Here is a 20,921-nt window from a genome sequence, read left to right as displayed (position 1 = left end):
GGTGCTGAGGGGCCTGCTACCCAGAGGTAAGGAAGGTCGCAGAGGACATGCTCTCCTTTGGCCACAGTTCCCACACCCCCCATTACTCCCCTTCCTGAGGCTGAGGGTCAACTGACAGGTATTACCCCAGTGACATCATTGCTTTTATTATAGAATAAAAAAAAAAGAAAAATCACATCCATGTCTTTTACAAAAATAGAGAAAAGAAACAACAAGCTACGTGTTTCCAAAAACAAAAAAAAATGTGAGCCAGACAGACTTTTCTAGAACATAAAGATTTCTGGGCTTAATACTCCAACAAAGCGTGTCTGCAGCAAAAGAATACAACTTAATCTTCCATTAGGAAAACAAACCATGAGAAGAGCCATGGCTGGTGTGTGGAAAGGATGCCAATGAAAAGATTAACGATCTGTGAAAGGGACTGGAATTTCAACACAGTTGTTTTTGTGAGTGTGAAGAAAACAAGTAGCAATGCTGTGATATACAGTAATGTACACATTTACGGTTCTGCCACTTGTCCTGCCCATGTAGGTGTTTGTATTTCTGACCCCTGACCCAAGCCAACCTTATCATTGTATAAATGAAGGAATTGAAGCCAGAGAAGTAAAGGGATTTGAGGTGGATATGAAACCACAACCTGGGTCTCTTGGGTACAGTTCAAGTAGGAACAGCAGTGTGACCTCACAATGATGCTCAGAGTGAATATACACCCTCATGTGAGCTGAATCCCAACCTTCTCATCTTATCAGACCATAGACACAGATACTCTCTGAGTGTTAAGCTCTCCAGTTAGAAAACACGAATCTCAGTCTTGGAATTCTATTTGCCCAAAGTGTTTACAAGATGGAATCAAATGTTTGATCTACTGGTGTTTGGGTCAACAGACCACATAAATGAATTTAACACTTACCCGAGGTCTTAATTGGCAAAATGTCAATGTTGAGTGAAAATATAAAACAGACACTTAAACAGTAAACACACATTTGGTGACATGACATCTCATCACTTGCCAGAAATGTCTCTATTTTCCTATCTCAAACAGTATAAACAGCCTTCATTTCTTTTTGAGAAAGTGCAGCATCACTTGACATCTCTTACTTAACCTTAGTTGACTCTCTGATTCACTCTAATTTTATTATCTCATTTTCTCCCAATTCTATGAGCCCACTCGTCAGATACCTTTAGAAAGATTGCAAGATACATGCCTGAAACTATAAAACCAAGGACTGGATAAAAACAAAAACAAAAAACTTACCCTCTCTCAAACAGACATGCAAATTATTAAAGTCAAAGGTTACAATATTAATTAATATTTACAATTATTCACTCCAAGTATGTTTTGTTTTCTATGCCTTTGCTGTTCCTTTTTTGGCCAATGGCTTTCCCAAAATAGGAAATGAAAATTCTTATTCCATTGCTTATTTTATTTTTGATGGTGTTTTCTTTCAGTTTTATTTTTTAAGGTATTAACTGATCTTTTTTCCTTTAGTATTGCCCCTTCTTTCCCTTCCTGTTCAAGGGGAGGGGGCTTTCTAGAATTGCCTCAAGGGAGGGGTCTAATGCCTCAAAGGTAGAAACCCCTTAAAGGGTGGAAATGGGCTTTCAGGCTTTGGTTTACAAAATTCTAACCCAATTAAAACTTGTGCTGATCATATATCAAGAGAAAGAGTCTGAGGGAAAATATAGAAGAGAGAGGGATCCTCTTGAGAGAGTTAAGAAGGGGAGGTGTGAGATGGGATCCCAAGAAACTGAGACTCTGCACCTGTTTCCTGGGCAGAGCTCGGTGCCAGGCAGGTGATTCCAGGCTTCCCTGGGAATCCCATGCTCCTCATCTGAGGCCACGTGCAGCAAAGACCTCCAGACCCGAGAGGCCAATGGCGTCAGGAAGAAGGACATCCCAGCACGCCTGTGTGGCCTGATGCCCAAGATGCAGCTGCGCGGCCCCACTCACCCCACTAAGCAACCTCCCGTGGGATCACAACTGCTTACGGAGGTTCAAACCCTAGGGGAGGGGAGGGGAAGCTCCAAATAGACTGAGCAGAAAGAATGGGTGGACCAAAAAGAAAAAGACAGTTGTGAGGTTCTATAATTGGCTTTTCTTGTATATCTGAGCTTATTACCTGAGTTTGTGAACTCATTTAAGGACAAAATTCAAGCACCAGGATTATTCTGAATGAAGATAAGACAAACAGCCCCCATTGGGTTGTCAGCAATGAGCTTATCCCCCCTTTCAACAACTCTGTCCAAAATCCCCTTAAGAAAGCCTGTTTCCCCATCACTAACCTAGGCATCCAAACCAGAAACAAGGCTTCATCTTCGTTTTCCTCCACCTCTCAACCCATTTATCATTTCCTTCTGTTGGGGCAGGCCATCGAGAGGACATGACTACTGGTTGACTCTGAGTTGGACCTGGGCAATCAGCAGCCCCTCCTGCATCCTTGGAATGTACATTCCACCTGCCCTGCTCACACTGGAAGCTGCCCCAAGGACGCAGCCTTGAGATAGGATAGTGCTGTTGAGACCATCTGGATAGACAGTATACGTGACTAAACCCACTTAAAGCCTCTGTGTAAACTTTTAAGATTCTGGCAGTGGATGTAGGGATCCACCTACATCCACCTCCACTTGCCACGTCCGAGACAAGCCTCCTATGTTACACCTGCCTCTTACCTATCTGGAGTGTTCTGCCACTTTCTTCAGTCTCTCCTTGCCCTCCGTGTACAGGGGTCAGTCTGGGAACCAACAATAGGCAAGCCAGGCAGGAGACCAAAGAAATGGGTCTTGGGAAAGAGCCATCTGCCACGGGGGAATCCCAGGTTGGTCATCAACCTCTGTGTGGGGAGGGGTGACCCATACGGTAGATACTTTTGGACCACTGTGTGAGTACAGGGATGCCTCCGAAGTCAGCTTGTCTAATGCGCTTGTTTGAGGAACTGCACAGAGCACACTGAGGAAAAGAAGTGATGACATACTTTAAGATCATTTAAAAATCAAAATGGATGGGTGGCCCTGGTGGAAGTGCTTTCAGACAGGATCCTGCATCCCTAAGAACTTGAATCTTCTAAATGGTGTCAAACTCAAAAGATACCATCAGCCATTTTCAAAACAATATGCACTAGTTTCAAAGATCCTCCCCCTTTGCAACTACGTAATCATTTCAAACCCCAACCAATCCTTTCTTAGCAAGAGCCCTTACTTCTTGCCAGCTCCAATCCTAATTCTTGATAAACAATTTATGTAACCTTGTGGGTTTTGCCTTTATAAGCCTCCCCCATTTTTGCGTCCAGCGGAACACAATTCAGGTGCTTCTTGGATCTGTGTCTCCTGGGCTGCAGTCCTAACAAATCCCAAATAATCGCTTTTTTTCTTTTCTTTTTTTTTTTTTAACCTCAACCGGGTCTCCATTCTTAGAATTCTTGGCTAACAGAAGAGGATGGAGGGCTGCTGTGGTGGGCTGACCTCTAGGGTGGGCAGGGTGGCTGGACACTGATGTCCAGCTAGAGGTTGAAGCTAGCTGTTCAGGGAGTGGGAAGAAGAGCAGAGGTTAGAGGACGTGCAGACAAGGCACAAGACCAGGGTGGTAAGTCCCCGTTTTGCAAAGTGAGGCAGGTGCAGGATACTGTGCATTAAGGTCTGAGCCCTCATAGCAAAGCCTGATGGGGACGCTAAGAGGTGGGATCCTGGGAAAGTGAGGAGGGAAAGAGAAGGATGTTGTGTAATGACTGTGAAATGGACATAACGCCCTAATGCAGAGGAAAGAAAGCAAAGGCACAGTGACAGCATCCCAGCCCATGGGGCAGCCTCCAATTCAGGAAACACTCGTGACGAGAGAATACATGCCTGCTAAGTTTACTCATATAGCTGCTAAGTTCCAGCAAAAGGCCAGGGAAGGTACCCAGGTGTGGTGAGTGGGGATATGGGATACCGGGTGGAGGGTGGCTTTTCTCTAACGGGCAGGAGGCAGAGGAAATGAGCCCCATTAGCACATACCCAACCCTCCGGCAGCACCTGCGTGGTGCTCGGGGGGATTCCAGGGCCTCACTCCCTTGTTAATTGGATTATTCTAGCTGCAGGGAGGCTTGGCCCAATGAGGGGGTCTCCCTGGACATGTGGGGCCTTGGGAATCTACAGAGGAGGTGCCACAAATCCATAGGGAGTGGGGAATGAGACAGGCCATCTACCCCCTGTGTTTGAAGGCCCTGACTGGGCCACATTCACTGCAGGAATATAAACCAAGACAATCAGTCTGCCCCCAGCACCCGGTGTGGGACCTGACATCCACGCTCAGCCCAGTTGTGGGACAGGACATTTATGATGCTGGGTGGTCCACTGTCCATTGCTGATCTGGGGGGGACTGGCAAATCCCGGGAATGGGTACAGGCTGTGGGAAAGAGCCAAGACAGAGAGGAAGCTGGCAAAGCCAGAAGGCTATCCCAAGGCTGTAAAGGGTCCAGTGAAAGGGTCCAGCAGAGGCCTCAGAGATACAGTCCTAGTCTAGGTGGGATGCAGGCCGCTGGAGGTGATCCAAGGCCTTGTGTTGGGCTCACTATTCACTGGTCCTCAGAAACAGACAAAAGGTGACAGCTCTGGTGGATACTAGCGCTGAACATACTCTAATACGTGGTCACCCTCAGGGGGTTTCCTGCCCCCCTCAGCACCATCGATGGTTACTGATGGCAAACGGTTACAGAAGGTTCTGTCAAGGAAAGTCACCTTGACACGGCAAACTGGGCACTCTCCCTCCCAAGAATACAAGGTTTTTATCTCTCCAATACCAGAGAACACACTGGTCACCGACAACTTACAAGGTCAGATGCTACAAACCTCTATCAGTGAATCCACCTCCGGGTGACAGTGGGCAAACCAGTGCTGAGGGGAAACCCCAACTGGGAACCAGGAAGTTTACCTTCCCCATACAGAGTGGTAACTGTCAATGTAAGCTGCCTGAGGGGGCTGGAGCAGAAGGAAATAGGAGAAACTACCCAAGAACAACATCGAATGGGTACTGCACGTCCTGCCCACAGTGCTCTTAACCAAAATTACATAAATGGAGACCTGACTGAAATGAAATATTTGGGGTTTGTTAGGACTGCTGCCTGGGAGACACAGATTCAAGAAGCACTTGAATTTTGTTCCACCCAACTACAAAATGGCGTTATAAAGGCAAAAACTGAAGGTTATATTTACATGAATTGTTTATCAAGGATTGAAATTAGAGCTGGCCAGAAGTATGGGTGATTGTTAAGTTAGGCTTATTTGGGGTCTGAAATGGTTGCATAGTTACAAGAGGAGAACTTGAGACCATAAGGTTGCAGCTGGCAGGTGCTGTTCTGAATACAGCTGGTGGTGTCCTTGAGTCTGGTACAGTTCAAAGAAAGTTCAAGTTCTCAGTGGGGCAGAGACCTGTCTGAGACCAGATCCTCAATGGCTGCCTAATTCCATTTTTGTAAGCATGAACTGTGAGCCAGTTCTGTAACAAGTCTCCCCATGTATGTATGTGATATACATATACAGTACTGGTTCTGTTTCCTAGAGAACCCTGATAACACACCCCCTTCTCTGTCCTTCCCAGCCCTTCCCTGATCAATGCATTCATCATCTCTTGACTCACCTGTTCTCCTACCCTTCCAGCTTGTCTGACTTGTCTCTGGGATTTCAGTCTTGTCTCCCATCGAGTCTAATATCAAGGGAGCCTCTGAGAATTCTACAATTCAAATCTGGCGAGATCTTTCTGATTAAATTCCTATATTGTGGCTTCACAGGTACAGTTTTAGCTCCTGTCCCCCGATCTCTCTACAGGCTCAGGTCTTCTCTCACCTCCAGTCCATGGTCACCATGCTGCCACGAAGCTATGTCTCTCCTCGGTGCTTGGTTCCTGCTGACCCCTCTGCCCCAACTCCCCACCTCACCTTGTTCTTTCTCCCCTCTCCCACTGGGCTAACTCTAGCATACCCTGCAAGTCTCGGGGAGCCCCACTTCCTCTAAAGATTTGACCACCTGCTCTGACAGATGGATGAGCAGTCCCTCCCTAATGCTGCCTGCACACCCTTCATACTCACCGTATTACCTTCCAAGTACCTGTTTATGTGTCTCTTTCCCCCATTAGAATTTAAGAATTTTGCCAAGCTAGGGACCAGGCCTAGGTTCTGGCTTTAGTTCCCAGAAACTAGCACTGTTTCAGTGTAATGGTGAGACCTCGGTGAGTTTCGGTTGAATGCATAGATAGATGAAACACACACACACCACACACATGCGCACACACACACCACACACATGCGCACACACACACCACACACATGCACACACACATACACACCCCACAGAGTTTCCTCCTCTCTCTCCCGCTCTCTTGGAGGGATTAAGGGATCACTGCTGGAAGTTCTAACTTCTAGAGTAGCTAATGCCCCAGTTGAATTGATACAGATGCTGGCCCAGAAAAGGGCAGGAATTCAAAGAGCTGGATGAAGGATGAGTAAGTTTACAGAGGAAAAGGAAACTGAAGAGTGATGAAAGTTTATCTGCAGAAGAAAACCAAGATGAATCATGGAATGTGACTGTGAGGACAGAAAGGGAGGAAAGTGACCTTTGTTGACCATTTCGACCAACTAGCCAGACAAGTGCTATATACTTTACTAATTACTTTATTAACAAATGTAATATCCCTCAAGTCCTTCTGAGGTAGATATATCGTTCCCTACAAAGAAGGAGACTGAAGTTGAGAGGGCATAAATGATACACTCTTGATTAACAGCTAATAATCACACAGCCTCGGTCTATGTGATTCCAACACACTGGTGTCTTTTCAGCCACACCATGTTGCTTCTAAAGATATGGATGAAAAATGTTGCTTTTTTCCCTCGGTTCTTCCTGGGGGCAGATGGAAGGGAATAGACGGGCCTAGTCACCATCTCCTGCCTTTTATAATAGTAACAAACACAGAGCACTTAGCATATGGTTTGCACTGTTATCGGTTAATCCACACCCACCCTGGGGGGAGATGCAGTGGTCGGCCTCCTGACAGATAAGCAACCAGAGACCCAGAGGGTTTACAAAGCCAAGCAAAGCGTCACTGGCAGATATGGATTCAGTCCCCACATGGGACACAGAGAGACCAACAGAGCCTGGAAGAAAGGATACCCAGAAGGCACAGACTTTTCCTAGTCACCCAAGGGTTTTCATCGTAACTTTATGAAGAAAACAGTAGAGGTGTATATCAGCACCCATTACGCAGGCAACCTTCACCAGACCTTCAATTTGCAGCTAAATTTGATCTTGGAACAAGGCTACAAGTCATATCATTATAATTTAAACTACTATTTCCCACAGGTAAATGCGATAAGGTTTCATTTCTGGAAAACTATTATACTCCATAAAAATACCAAGATAATCAGAAGGAAAAGAACACAAATGGAAGCTTTTGTAAACATTTCTTATGTTAAAAAACATTTAACATAAGTTTGGTTCCTGCAGGTACTATTCTTGTTGAAGTTGGCTAAAAATATGAATCAGTGAAGTTTGGATTGAAGATAAATGACTTTTCCTAGCAGATTTACCGGTGGCGAGCACAGGCATATGTCACTGCTCTAGGCATCTTAGACTTGAATTCAAACTTAGAGTGATTTGTCTCAAAAAATTTATTCTCCTTCGGTGTGAATGAATGGAAAATTTTTGCACAGTAAAAATTGGGGAAAGAGTTCCCACAATGTCATTTTTTCCCCATGATCTCTTGCTCTTCTATTTCAGTAAGTCTGTTGACAATGACCTCTGCCCGATGTCAATATTGCTAATCATTACGGTCATTATTGGTTTTGGTATTTGGGTGTTCTGGTATATGCTACTAAAAAATCACGCATTTTTTACTAATGTAACACCATTGTTTTACAATTTAAATAAATCTGAAAATGATTTGCATATTGATTGCATATTTAAAGAGTTCTCTGTTGCATTCAAATTTTGTGTTGAACAAAGCTTTCTTGTTTAGAACGCATTTTTCTAAATCCCCAGAGTCCTCAAGAAGAGGAAGAAAATGACAATTGATAAAGTAAAGCCTCATCCACAAGAATAATTCTTATCTAGTTCAAAGGTTTTTCCAACTAGTGGTGTATAAATCTGACAGTTTTGAAATTGGAACAGGTAACTCTGCTTAAAGTATCAGGAGTACAAGATAAAACCAAAGACATAGATAAATCTGAAATGCTCTCTTTGAGACAAAACATACAGCTCTCTCCCTCTTCTCTCTCTCTCTCTCTATATATATATGTGTAAATGAATAGATGTATTTATTTACACATATATATATTTATATGACTTTGTTTCCTGAAAGTTGTCCAAAGAGTGTCCCTCAAACAGGAGATACAATTATAAAGTTATCTGAAGATGAAGAGTCTTCTCACATTCCCTGGTAAGAACACACAGGAGCCATTTCAGCAGCTAGAAAAATTTGTTCAAAGGTGTGCTCACAATTCCCCAATCATGGTATCAACACACATGGCCTTTATTTTGTTTTATTTTCAGATTTAGCTCTTTAATTTGTTTACAAAGGGCAAATTACATTTTCAAATTTTTCGTGATTAATTATCATTTCTTCTTTCTCATGTAATGTGCTATGGATAATACTGTGTTTATTCATTTTAATCTGTTAATGTGTATTTAGCATTTATATTTTCAATATATTTATAATTTTCTAAACATTTTATAATGGGTTTAAATGTTTTTGTGTTGCAAATGTATTTCTATTTAGTTGCTGGTTTTAAAATTTATTTTATGAATCCTGAGCATGTTTTAAAAAGGTAGTAATAATGCCAGTATTACTCAAATTAACTACCAAAATGCTGTAATTGTCAGTCAGAAAAAAACCAAAAAACTTTATTAGTACAAGTTTGGGGTTTTTTTAAATTTAACAAAAGAAAAGTGAGCAATGTGATGCTATCTTACAAATAAATCTAATATAAACTACCTGTGTGACATTTAGAATTTAATTCTACTTACACTATCTCTTTAGAACATTTTTAAAAGTTTAATTTGCACAAGAATCACCTGAGGGTCTTGTTGGACTTCAAGTCTCATTCAGTAGGTCTGGGCTGGGGACTAGGATTTTGCAATTTTTAACAAACTCCCTGGTGATACTGATGCTACTGGTCCAGGGACCACACTTTAAATAGCAAGCCTCTTTTCATGAACTTCACATCCCACCTCATGGATTTAGTCATCTCCAGATGAATGTTAGAGATAGGTACCAGGTAGGATCATTTTAACACCTACGATTTGAATGAATGGAAAGGGCCTGCTGGGAGCTGTGAGGTAACAGAGCTGGATGACCTTGGCCTTAAACGTCAGCACAGGGTTGGATTTATATGGAAGAAAACTGAGAGTTACAGACTCCTGTGAAGGGAGAGCTAGGAAGCCTTCTGGTCATGGTGTAGAATTGAAATATTAGAAGAAACTGGCTGAGACTGTTTCCAGCAGCTTCCGTCTTTCTTTTTTTTTTTAAGGGTTTTTTTTTTTTTTAATTATGTGTAACATAGACAAAGTTATTTAAGTCAATAAATTTTTAAGGAATTTCGCATATTCTGATTCTTTCCACTGCCAATCACCTTAGTTCCTCCAAACTCATAATCTTCAAGATAAAATAGCCCTTTCAAAAAGAATTTGTCATGTGAGTGAGCCCACAATTCTTTTGGTTTTCAATCAATGCCCCTGAAAGAACGTGGAGTTTCTCCTTGGTTCTCCTGCTGCTCACTCACTGCTGCGGAGCAGTGAGCCCCTGGCCCCAAACTTCCTCCCAAGCTTTGGGCAGTGAGGCCAGCACAGAAACAGAACAAGACCCCTGCATTCACTGTGGAATTTGCCAGCCTGTCCTCTAGGGAGCTCCCTCTGACTGCCCGGCTATGTAATGAGACCCTCCCGTGTGCCCCTCCTCTCAGGACACTGATGTCACTTCATCGTTACCATCTGTTTGCTCGCTTCTATCTACCTCTTACACCCTGAGCTCCCTGAGGGCTCATGACTGTCTGTTGTGTATCTGGTACACAGCAGAGTCTCCAGACTTTAGTAGACACTGATCCCTAAATATTTATTCAGTAAACGTGTGAGATCTTGAACAAGTCACCCTCTCTGAATCCTCTTTTCCCAGTATTAAATTAGAGGATGATCTACAAGAGGGTGAACCTGCAGCTTCCCACCTGGTTTCCTTTGTGCTTTGACCTCTGTGGTGAAAGAGTGTGTTTTAATGCCTGCCCAAGGCTCTTCTTAACCCCTGTGGCTCACACTGGGCTCTCCGGCTCAATGCAGGTCTTGTTCCTGAATTTGGGAGACTTCTACCTTTTCTATCAGTCTTCATTAATCTACTAGCTCAGGTGGTGCTCAGATTGCCTCAGGGAATAGAGTTTGTTGTAAGGAAGCACAGGGAGGCGAGGAAGTCAGGAACCTTCCTCCGCAAGTGGCACAAGCACTCCAGTCCCTGAGCTTTCCCACTTGGAACAGCCTGCAGGCAACATGACGATGTTCATCATCACCCAGGATGCACCAGGAACCCCAGTCTCCCAACCCGCTTGCTGGACCCTCTGGGCAGGAGCTCAAGGCTCTCTGGGTTTTCACTATGTTCTGTCGGTGGTTTGCGTAGCACAAGGGGCATCATCAATGTTGTAATGAGATATGGGGCCAAGGGCACATCCAGTGGCCTTGCAGACTGTCAGTGGTTCACTCTTCACTGCTGACCTTCCTCATCTCCATCCTCTTGTCCCAACCAGCAGGAGCCAGAATGGTGCTTTCTTGGGTATCCCAAGTGCCATCACAGGGGCGAACTCACCATATACATGTTCCCTTGTCATGGGAAAGAGCTGCTGTTTCATATCAAATGATGTGCAAACAGTCTCTGGGGGCCCCAAGTGCTCTAAAAGAGTTTTTTAAATGACTTTTAAAATATTATACTTTCATTCTGATAAAGTTGTGTAAGTACGTCGTGGATGACTGACTAACTGAGGATGGCCATGGCATTTAAATGCCTGTGTTTGCATTTGGGTTTGTGATCACACTGGTGCCAAGATGTATGCCTTTAATGACCATGGGCTGAGGACAAGAGTAGAGACCAACTACATGGCAACGCTGAATAATGCCTTCTCTTCAAGGAAAGGTCAGAGAACTTCACCATTTCTGCAACTGCGAGTTTTGCAGAAATTCTGCTACAGAAGAGTGTTGGAAAGTGGGCCCTTCACCCAGCGTCCTGTAACAGAGGCCGTGTGAAACGTGAGACCATCTGTGCCATTGCACAGTCACAAATTTATCTTGAAACAGCAATTTAGTTTCAGCAAAACAGCATCATCCATCTCATTGGATTTATATTGTCAACTTGATTTTTCATGGTCATATACTTTAAAAAATTTTGTAATTTCTTTTTATTTCATGTCTTTTTAAGAAATGTAAGCAGAGGAAGCTTACTGAAACCATTAGGTTTTATATATTTAAGTAAAGTTGTAATAAAAACAATTAAAGCCAATGCTGGAAGCTCAGAAAATGTTCCCCTCTTAGGAGAGCGTCCATGTATTAGTCAAGCTTGAGAATGAACATCCTCTTTAGAGGTGTTAACCCCCCTGTTCCAAATAAATCCTCAGTCAAAGCAGCAGGAAGAGGTACATAGCTGACTTCAAATGAGACACTGTCTGTGGGAGACTATGCTGGGGCCTCTCTCAGATCCCCTAACCAGCTGCTGGGAATGATGCTGTTAATGGCTCAGAGGTGCCCCCTTCTCTGGAGAAGTGCCCTCAGACAGAAGGGAGCACATGTGAGAGATTACACCTTCCCCTCCCAACTGGGGACACCCCACAGCCATTGACTTGCTGACTTGGGGGTTCAAGAGGCCAGTCCTCTTGCCTCAAGATGAGATCTACTCAGGGGTAGACACCATGCTCCAGAGCTCCCCGTGGGATCAGGCAGAAGCCAGACTCCAGATGAGACCACATCCTTGCGTAGCATCTTTTCCTTCTTTATCCTGCTTCCCTCACTTCACTCTTTCTCTCCTGAAAGTGCACCCCTAACATGCAGCCAAATTCCTGTCTTGCTCTCTGTTTTCAGGGAGCCACACGTAAGATACCCTCCAATCCATGGAAAACATATGTGGCACTAAGGCAGGCCTGCTATCTGGACACACATGGGGTCTCTTTGGACATGGTTCCTACTCTCCCTGTTACCATGAATGGGAGACACGCATCTCATTCCCCAGAACATGTTGGAAAATATCCCCAAGTGAGATTTAATAACCAAAGAACTCTGGCATATTGAATTTGAGCATTTCTGATTCATAGTCTGTGTGAGAATCTCAAAACCAAAATAACTTTGTTTAAATATTTCTATTTTATTATTTTTTTAGGTGGACCATTTTTTTAAGTCTTTATTGAATTTGTTACAATATTGCTTCTGTTTTATGTTTTGGTTTTTTGGCCGCGAGGCATGTGGGATGTTAGCTCCCTGACCAGGGATTGAACCCGCACCCCCTGCATTGGAAGGTGAAGTCTCAACCGCTTGATTGCCAGGGAAGTCCCCCTAAATATTTCTAAATCTCCAAACTAAATGATTTCTTTTCAGGATCCAGTAATAAGAAACTTCCCTCTGATCTGAGAAGTTAGCATCTCCCCAGGCACTCAGCACTATAGCAAACTGACTAACCTTGGACCCTGGAACAGATGTACCTGCAGCCAGTTATCCATCTTTATCCCTAGGGACCACCTCTATTTGGTAGAATCAACCTAGTCTCCGAGTATGGACAGAGTCCTGATTGTCAACCCACACTCTATAACGTGTCATTTCATGAAGCTTATGGAATAGGACATTTTTTAATTTTTTGTGGTTCTATAGCCTTCCCCACTTACCACCCGGCCTAGAAGAAAAACAAAGAAAACACAAATTAAAACTGAGTTAATGATAACAACAGCAATAGTGCTACTAAGCACTTACGTCAATTACTGTACAGAAGACTTTATAATTACTATCTTATTTAACTCTCACAACTGCCCTGTGAGGTGACTGCTATCTCCATTCCACAAAGGAGTAAACTGGGACCTTACAGGGCTTAAATCAGGTGTCTAGGATCACATGACTAGTAATGACCTCGAGGCTTTCCAGGGCTCTGCTTATTCTCCCATCCATAGGGTAGATCATGCCAAAGTGTTTACTTGCATGTGTGTTTTCGGCAGAGATTCACATGGCCCAGCATAACCCAGAGTCAACAATCTGTGAATCAACTTCCCTCTGACAGAGTTCCTCGTTACCTTGGCAAATTATTGAAAAATTTCCCTTCCATTTCTCCAGTTGTGGATAACTTCATTACTTGCTTTAAAAAACATCTACAATAATAAAACAATAATTGTTGAAGTTCAGTTATAGATATTTGGGGGCTCGTCCGACTGTTACATCTACTTTTGTGTGTGTTTGAAAATGTCCAAAATTTAATAAAACACAACCACAAAGAAAGATTTAGATGGTCTTCTCAACTAACGTATAGTTCCTTTACAACAGAAAAGGCATTAATGCGTTTGCCACATAAACCTCCTTACCTTATTGCTCCATCTTATTGTAATCTGACATTAAAAACAAACCCTACCGGTCCATGTATCAGCAGAACTGCGTTGGGTATGAGATACAGAAATCATACTGGACTGGCTTAAATAAGTAAGAGTTAATTTTTTCCTGGTACAGGAAGTCTGGAGGTGAGTAGGACGGGCCTGTGCAGCTGGTCCATGAAATCACCAATACCCATATCCTCCCATCTTCGTCTTTACCATCCTGGCACTTGGCTTTCATCCTAATGCTCATGCAATGACTGATGCCTCTCGGAGCACCACGTGTATAGTCCAAGCAGGAGGAAGGGGACAGAGGCCATAGTTTCCCCTAGTGCTCCTTCACTTACGAAGGCAGGTCCTCTTCAGGGATTTCTGCCTCTTCTCATGGGCCAGAACCGTGAGACCTGACCATGCTAGGTGCACAGGAGCCTGGGAGTCAGTGCACCTCACTTTTCAGTATTACAGCATCATTCCTAAGTAAAACTGTATATCAAATATTGGGATAAATCATATCTTAGTTCATCTGGGATAGTCCTGGTTTACACTGGTAGTACTGGCATAATCACTAAAATGGTCCCCCTTTCAGCCTCAAGTGTCCTGTTTGGATGATAAGTGATATGGTTAACCTTTCTGTAATAGAGAATGGCAGAAGAAGTGCTGAGCAAACCAACCTTGAGTATCTGCTGTACTCCAGCAACCAAAATAATTGAAAATCAATGTAAATCTTAACTTACAGCCTTTTGTGGAAATACCAAAAAAGTGTATATTTACAACACAAAGCTAAACTTCTTTCAGATGTTCCTTCCCATTTCTCTTGCTGTCAGTATCTTATGTGTGCATGGCTGATGTTCCAAAGGGCTTTCCTCTTCCTTCTAAGTCCAGAAAATTCTCCTAATTCAGTCTGCACAGCTCCCTCCCCCTCAAGTCTTTATTATGCCCTCCTCACCTCCCCACTACTGTCTCCTTCCTTCCTCAGCTCTGAGGCATCTCCCCGGTCTTCCCTCCAAGAAGAAACCAAACAGTATGAAATTTATATCTACCATACTAGTAACCTCTTGAGGCTCATTCTCCATTCAAGGGCTGAGACCCACTGATGAAGCCCAGTGTCCTCATTTCACAGCTGAAGAAACAAAGGCATACATGGGGTCAGCGATTTGCTGAGGATCCCACAGCCAGACAATGTCAGAGCAAGGACAGATCCGAGGTCTCTGAGCCACAGATTAGTTCTCTTTCTAGTGTCTTCCCCACCAGTTTTCCCACTGACCTTCACATGCTCATTTCTCAAGCAGGGCTGGGTGGGCAACAACGCGTGGAGTGCTTGCTCTTGTTACCTAGTGGTGGTGGTGGCCATGTGCATCAGACACGGAACAGAAGGAAACACCACAAGGTTTCTCAGATGTGAGGAGGACAAGGACGTCCGCCAGCAATGATGCTCTGAGCACAGCAGGGGACCCACCCATCAGGACACACAGCCATAAACAACTACTAGAGGTACCAGCGCCTTCCGACTGGATATTACCCTTGCCGCCTCGCTGACCCAAGTTAAGAAGACATTTTCGTCTGTTTAAATCTAACACCACAGCTCAAGCATTCATAGCTTTGGGCTAGAAACTTCAAGTTTAAAATCCATTTGTTCGCAGGAAAAGTAAAATGTGATTTTCTATTTGCTGGCAGGAAAGAATGTTCAAGTTACCCCTTAAATACTTTTTGGAAGTTAAATCACTTCTGCTGAGGAAAAATGATGAGTCAATAGAAACTAAATCATGATCAGATGGATTAAATTTTTCTCAATAAAGTAATTTTTTAAAGGAAGGGCAAAGTGTTTAGAAGAATGGGTTTCCAGTAGATTTTATATTAACGATCATCACTTTTCTGTACTTAAGGCTTATCCAGCCTGTTGTTATGGAAATACGGGATGTGGTCCCGAATGCAACCGTAGTATAATTTCACTGCAAGATTAACTAAGAGTGCAGTAAAACCCCTAGTTAAAATGTAGAACTTTGGTGTTCTATTAAGTATAAGAAGGAAAACAGGACCCAGGAAGGAATTTACATTGACATCTTACATTTCTAAAGCTTTGGTTCCAGTGGGGAAATTCCTTTTGACTGCCTCTCCCTTCTGGATGGGCATTCAATTGAATACAGACTTTCAGGGAATCCCAGCATATTAGAGCTGGAAAAGGTCTTAGGGAAGACTGTGTCCAGATGCTTCATTTGCTTGGTGATGATGCTGAGGCTCTGGGAGGAGGGGTACCTCGCTCAGTCACACAGCTGGGGGAGACGGGACTTGACCCCCGGGCTCCTGATTCCAACACCAATGGAGGGTCCACACTACCACCCATCTAAAACTCTTAGAAACAGTTCAGCAAAAGCATGAGCCAGCACTACAAACCAGAGACCCCCAGAGGAAGAAGGGATTTGCAGAGACGCCTGCTCTTTGCCTCTCCAGCCTCCATCCCCTTCTGGCCACAGTCTCTGTTTTTGTTTGAAGACCCCTGGGTCCCCCACTTCAGTCCTCAAGGTTAGGTAGGGTCATGCCACTAGCCTAAGGGGTGCAGCATGTGACCCAGGTCAAGCCAATCCCCACAGGACAACCAATTCCACCGTGATGGGTTCATGGATGCGCACATCACTCAGTCCAAACCAACAGAAAACAACCAGATTCTTTTTCTTTTTGCCACTAAGTAAACAAAATTTTTATTTGCAAAGTAATTTTAACCACTCTTCTGTATAGAAGGGATTCTACTTCTTTTTTTTAACATTATTTTATATTGGAGTATAGTTGATTAACAATGTTGTGTTAGTTTCAGGTGTACAACAAAGTGATTCAGTTATATATACATGTATCTATTCTTTTTCAAATTCTTTTCCCAATTAGGTTGTAACAGAATATTGAGCAGAGTTCCCTGTACTATACAGTAGGTCCTTGTTGGTTATCCATTTTAAATACAGCAGTGTGTACATTAACTTGAGAAATTATTTCATTCTTTTCCTCTTTCAACTTTTAAGGGAGAAAATATTAGGCTTGAAGCCACTGCAGCCCTCTTTCTACAATTTGGCTATTGAGAATAAAGTGAGTATATCAGCCAACAGAGCCAAGAGATGACAGAAACCACATACAAGAGACATTGTTTGAACCCTGAATCCAGTCATGTCTGAAACCAGCTCAAACCACGTAACTTTCGTTTACATGAGCCAGTGAAGTCCACTTAATCACTCAAGCCAGTTTGGACTGGGTTTTCTATCACTTGCAATTATAAGGGTCCTAAATAACACAAAGCCCTTGAGATAATTAGACCTATTTCCTACATTATAAATTTTTTGCAAAACTGTTTTCAATAAAACTGAATCCAGACAACTGAAGCATCTTGTGCAATATCCCTGAATTCTATCAGCAAAGCCAGGCCAGAACTTGACTCTAAGTCCCAGGTCAACTTCTTGAGTTTTGAATTATTCAGTAGGGGTGCAGCTTGGGTCAGGTGACGGATGCCTCAAGGAACCGACGTGGGTAGGCTCCCCCAGTCACCCAAAGTAGGATGAGGAGGGTAGAGATCTAAAGCCAGGGACAAGCCTGGATAAGCATAACAAATAACAGAAGAGAAAACTAAGACTGAAGATGAGAGATGGAGACGTGAATCATGATCTGATCGAAAGCAAGACAGGAGCACATGGAATGGAATCAGGATTTGGAAGAGCAAGGAAAGGATCTCAGGCGCCTGGGGACTTCTGAGGCTCCTCACTAGCAGTCACCTATTTGTCAAGCCTTTTGAAGGTTAGCACACAAAAGCATGTAATTCCCATTATGTACGGCTGGCTTGTCTTTCCCCAGTGAGCTAACCCAAGGGTCAATATGGAGGCAGATGTGATTGTGTTGGATGTTCAGAGACCAGTGGTCCAGTCCCAGCTCTGTCACAGACCAGCTGTTGGCCTGGGGCAATGCCAACACTGGGCTCAAGTAGGCCATTGGAATTTTTGTGATTTAACTGAAATTCACTCATGTGAAACTTCGCATGGGGGGTTCGATATAAAATCTATATCATGATGTATGTCTTCATACATACTTATGATTGTGTATTTTCCTTAAACTTTAAACCCTTAATCGTACACGTTCCTTAATGGCTCTCCTGGTGCCTGGTGGTTAAAGTTCACTGTCACTGGCTTGTCACACAAGGCCCTTCATGACTGACCCCTGCCTCTGTCACCAGCCTCCTGGCTCATTTCCTCCCCACATTCCCAATATTCTTAGTACACTTCACCACCACCTGTCTCTCCCTTGGGAGAGAGATTCAGGAGGTGGTCCTGGCAGTTGGAGGTTGGACTGGCAGGCACTGAAATGGACGGGACCAAAGGGATACGGGCGGGCTCTGAGGATGCCCTTCTACCCTCCCGTGCAGCACCTCCTTCCTGCCCCATGGCTGAATGAAGGCCTTATAGGAGGCAGAACCACAGAACTGAAGGAGCCTGGATCCTGATCTGACCACTGGGAAGGCCGCTCACTGGCCAGGAACATCCAATTGGACTTTACAAATAAACAGTTTTGCTAAGCCACCAAAATGTGGGGATTGTTTGTTACAGCAGTTAGCCTACCCTGACTAATACAGGGAGAAAGCAGATGTTTGGACAGCCAGCCACAGTCATGGCTTAAATCTTGGAATCCGTGGTTGACAGGAGATGCAGCCGGGTCACTACTTTGTTAATAAAAATCAGTGAGATGCCAGCTGGAAAGCCATTGAGGTTACAAAGGCATGATAGGCAGGTGGACCCAAGAAAGAGCCTCTTGTTTATAAGCAAGAAAAGCCCTGGCTCAGAAATGCAGAGGGTTCTTGAGCTTTGGCCTTTGGCTGCATTGTTTCCACTTTCTTTCCAGGAGGAGGACAGACCTGAGTAAGTCTTCCAGGCACACTGCCCTTTAGGCACTGCAGACCCATCTAAGGTTGCGGAATGAACTCCCCAGGGGAAATAAACCAGCACTGAATTTGTGCCTAAGCTCCAAGCTCAGTGACAAGGAAAGGACACTGTCCTCCATGGCTCCTGCTCAAAAAGAAAGTCAGCTTCGTGGTTACTGCCCCAGTGGGGCCAGTGATGACAAGGGTGTTGGGAGCTCCGAGGAGGGAAGGATGGAAGGGGGCCAATGTAGTTAGGGCTGGCCTCCCGCAGTGACAAGCCACCAGACTTCACAATACAGGGTGTTACACAAGGCAGACCTGCAATCCCGCTTAATCTAATTAATTTAAATTTAAATTACTTGAGTGTATTGGGAACTTGTGGAGTTGGCAAACTTAAAATCACGTATTTATCTTTTTTCTAAGTATTCATCTATATATTTTATCTAAATAATTTGTGTGAACAATTATATCAATATTTTCTTCCAATAACTTGTGTGCTGTGCACAGCATAGGCATCTGAAAGCATTCTGTTGATGGAACATGTGAATGACACATGCTTTAATACCCTTTTCATGTATTGACAAAGTTTTTATTTCCATTCTCATATACAGTACGATTAGTAAGATTTCACTTTGTTAATAGCTTTGCTTTTTCATTTCTGGTGCATCATTCCACCCCACTATCCCTCCCCGTCCCCCCAACAATGACAGCAACAAAAAACACATCTCAAAACCCTTTCTCAACAGCCTCGATCCTCAGTATGTCACGTCCTCCTCCTTCATCTTGCATCGTCCCCTCCTCCATGGCAGCCTGCTCCCTGAGAAAGACCACCCTGCTGTGATAAAAATCACCCACATTTGGTGAAACTTTACAATTCACAAAGCACTCTCTCCAGAGTTAAGGTGTTTGATTTTCACAGTAACCCAGAAAGGAAAGGCAAGACAGGTATCATTGACTCCTGTTTCAAATGAGAAAAACTGAGGCTCAGCGGGGCCCAGTGATTTGCTCAGGATCCTACAACGAGGAGATAGAGCAACAGAGCCTCAGGACACACTTTCCTCTCTCCAAACCCCGTGCTCTTTAAGCCTGATGAGGCTGCATCTCCCACACTACTGACTTCTAAGGCAGCTTGCCAGGCGACCCCAGCACACCTGCCCCTAGGTACCAGCTCTGTGACTGTCAGCCGCCAGCATCCATGGCAGGGAGTAACGAGTGAGCTCACAAAAGGGGTCACCTCAACATCCCTCTTCTGGGCAGTAAGATCGTCACAGAGACAGCTGAAGAAACGAGGGGAGATGATGGCAAGAGAGGAGCCTGTGGGGACGGGGGCTGCACCTACAAGGACAGGACTGCTGACCTCCCCCAGCTGCTCACAGCTCAGAGATCAGAGGAAAGCTGGGCCCTCGAACACTTTCGAGTCAAGCACCTGAGCGTCTGAACACAGCTCAGCTGCTTCTATCATCTTGGGTAAATTTTAGCCTTGCTGAACCTCCAAAATGGGGGAGAGAATATTAACATCGCAACGTATTTTCAGCCTCAGTGGAGGTGGGTAAATAAAGTGCTTAGGCTAAGACCTCAATAATGGAAGCTATCATCGGTATCTATAATTTGTCTCACCATAATGCACCTATGACATATGATAACAAATATGAGACAACTGTGTACTGCAAATAAGACACGAATGGATCAAGGAAACAAAAAAGCTACCTAAGGAAGCTTTGCAAAGAGGTACTGTTGTCTGTATCAGTGACAAGCACCGAGCATGGGTCCTATTTCACCCTGCCTGATGGGTTCGTGCATAATGAGGCGGAGGTCGTCACCCAGCACCATTCTTGGTGTGGGAGAGGAGCAGAGTCAGAGGCACCTGTGCCCCAAGGCACTGGTCACGCCCTTCAGTCAAATTGTGCCTGCAAAACTGTGTTAGGGCATCTTGGATCTATTCTCTAATAAAGCAGCCCAAGGAAATTCTTGGGGTGTGATGGTGGCTCAGGCACCTCTCAGAGATTAAGAATAAGAGTCTCCCTGGTGCAGCCTTCCAGGGTAAAGAGCTAAGTGATCCGGGGAAAGACAGGCTGGGGTTCCAAAGCAGTGGAGCATCTAGACCTCCATCGCTGGGAAAGCCTGCATTCTGTTGAAATCTTAACCTTTTGAAGGGCACTGGCTACTTTCATCTGATAGCCAAAGTTCTTGAAGTTGAGGGTTCTGGCATGAAGATCCAGAGTCCTTGGAAAGACTAGGTGGGAAATATAAATTTTGTGTTTACATCGAGTACACTATACAAATTTTACAAGTTTGATTTTAATAGCTAAGGGAAAAAAAGCCTACTAAAAAATTGGAAAATTCATTACTTTGAGAAACTAAATTATCCTTGCAGAAGTGTTCATTATCTCAACTAAAATAATACACATAAATAGGATTCTCTGAACTTGGAGAAAGAAATGGACAATTCATTGATTAATTCCAAAACACTGAGTGCCTTCTCT

At 44.0% G+C, this 20,921-nt stretch overlaps 1 protein-coding gene across 1 annotated transcript in view; it reads right to left on the bottom strand.

Moving 5' to 3' along the window:
* GADL1 (glutamate decarboxylase like 1) overlaps positions 1 to 20,921 on the bottom strand; it is a 362,052-nt gene that overhangs the window by 264,884 nt on the left and 76,247 nt on the right. The window lies entirely within an intron of this gene.

Source organism: Orcinus orca, chromosome 10 (assembly GCF_937001465.1).
Source record: "Orcinus orca chromosome 10, mOrcOrc1.1, whole genome shotgun sequence".
NCBI classification, from domain to species: Eukaryota; Metazoa; Chordata; class Mammalia; order Artiodactyla; family Delphinidae; genus Orcinus; species Orcinus orca.
This window is presented reverse-complemented; position numbering and strand designations above follow the sequence as displayed.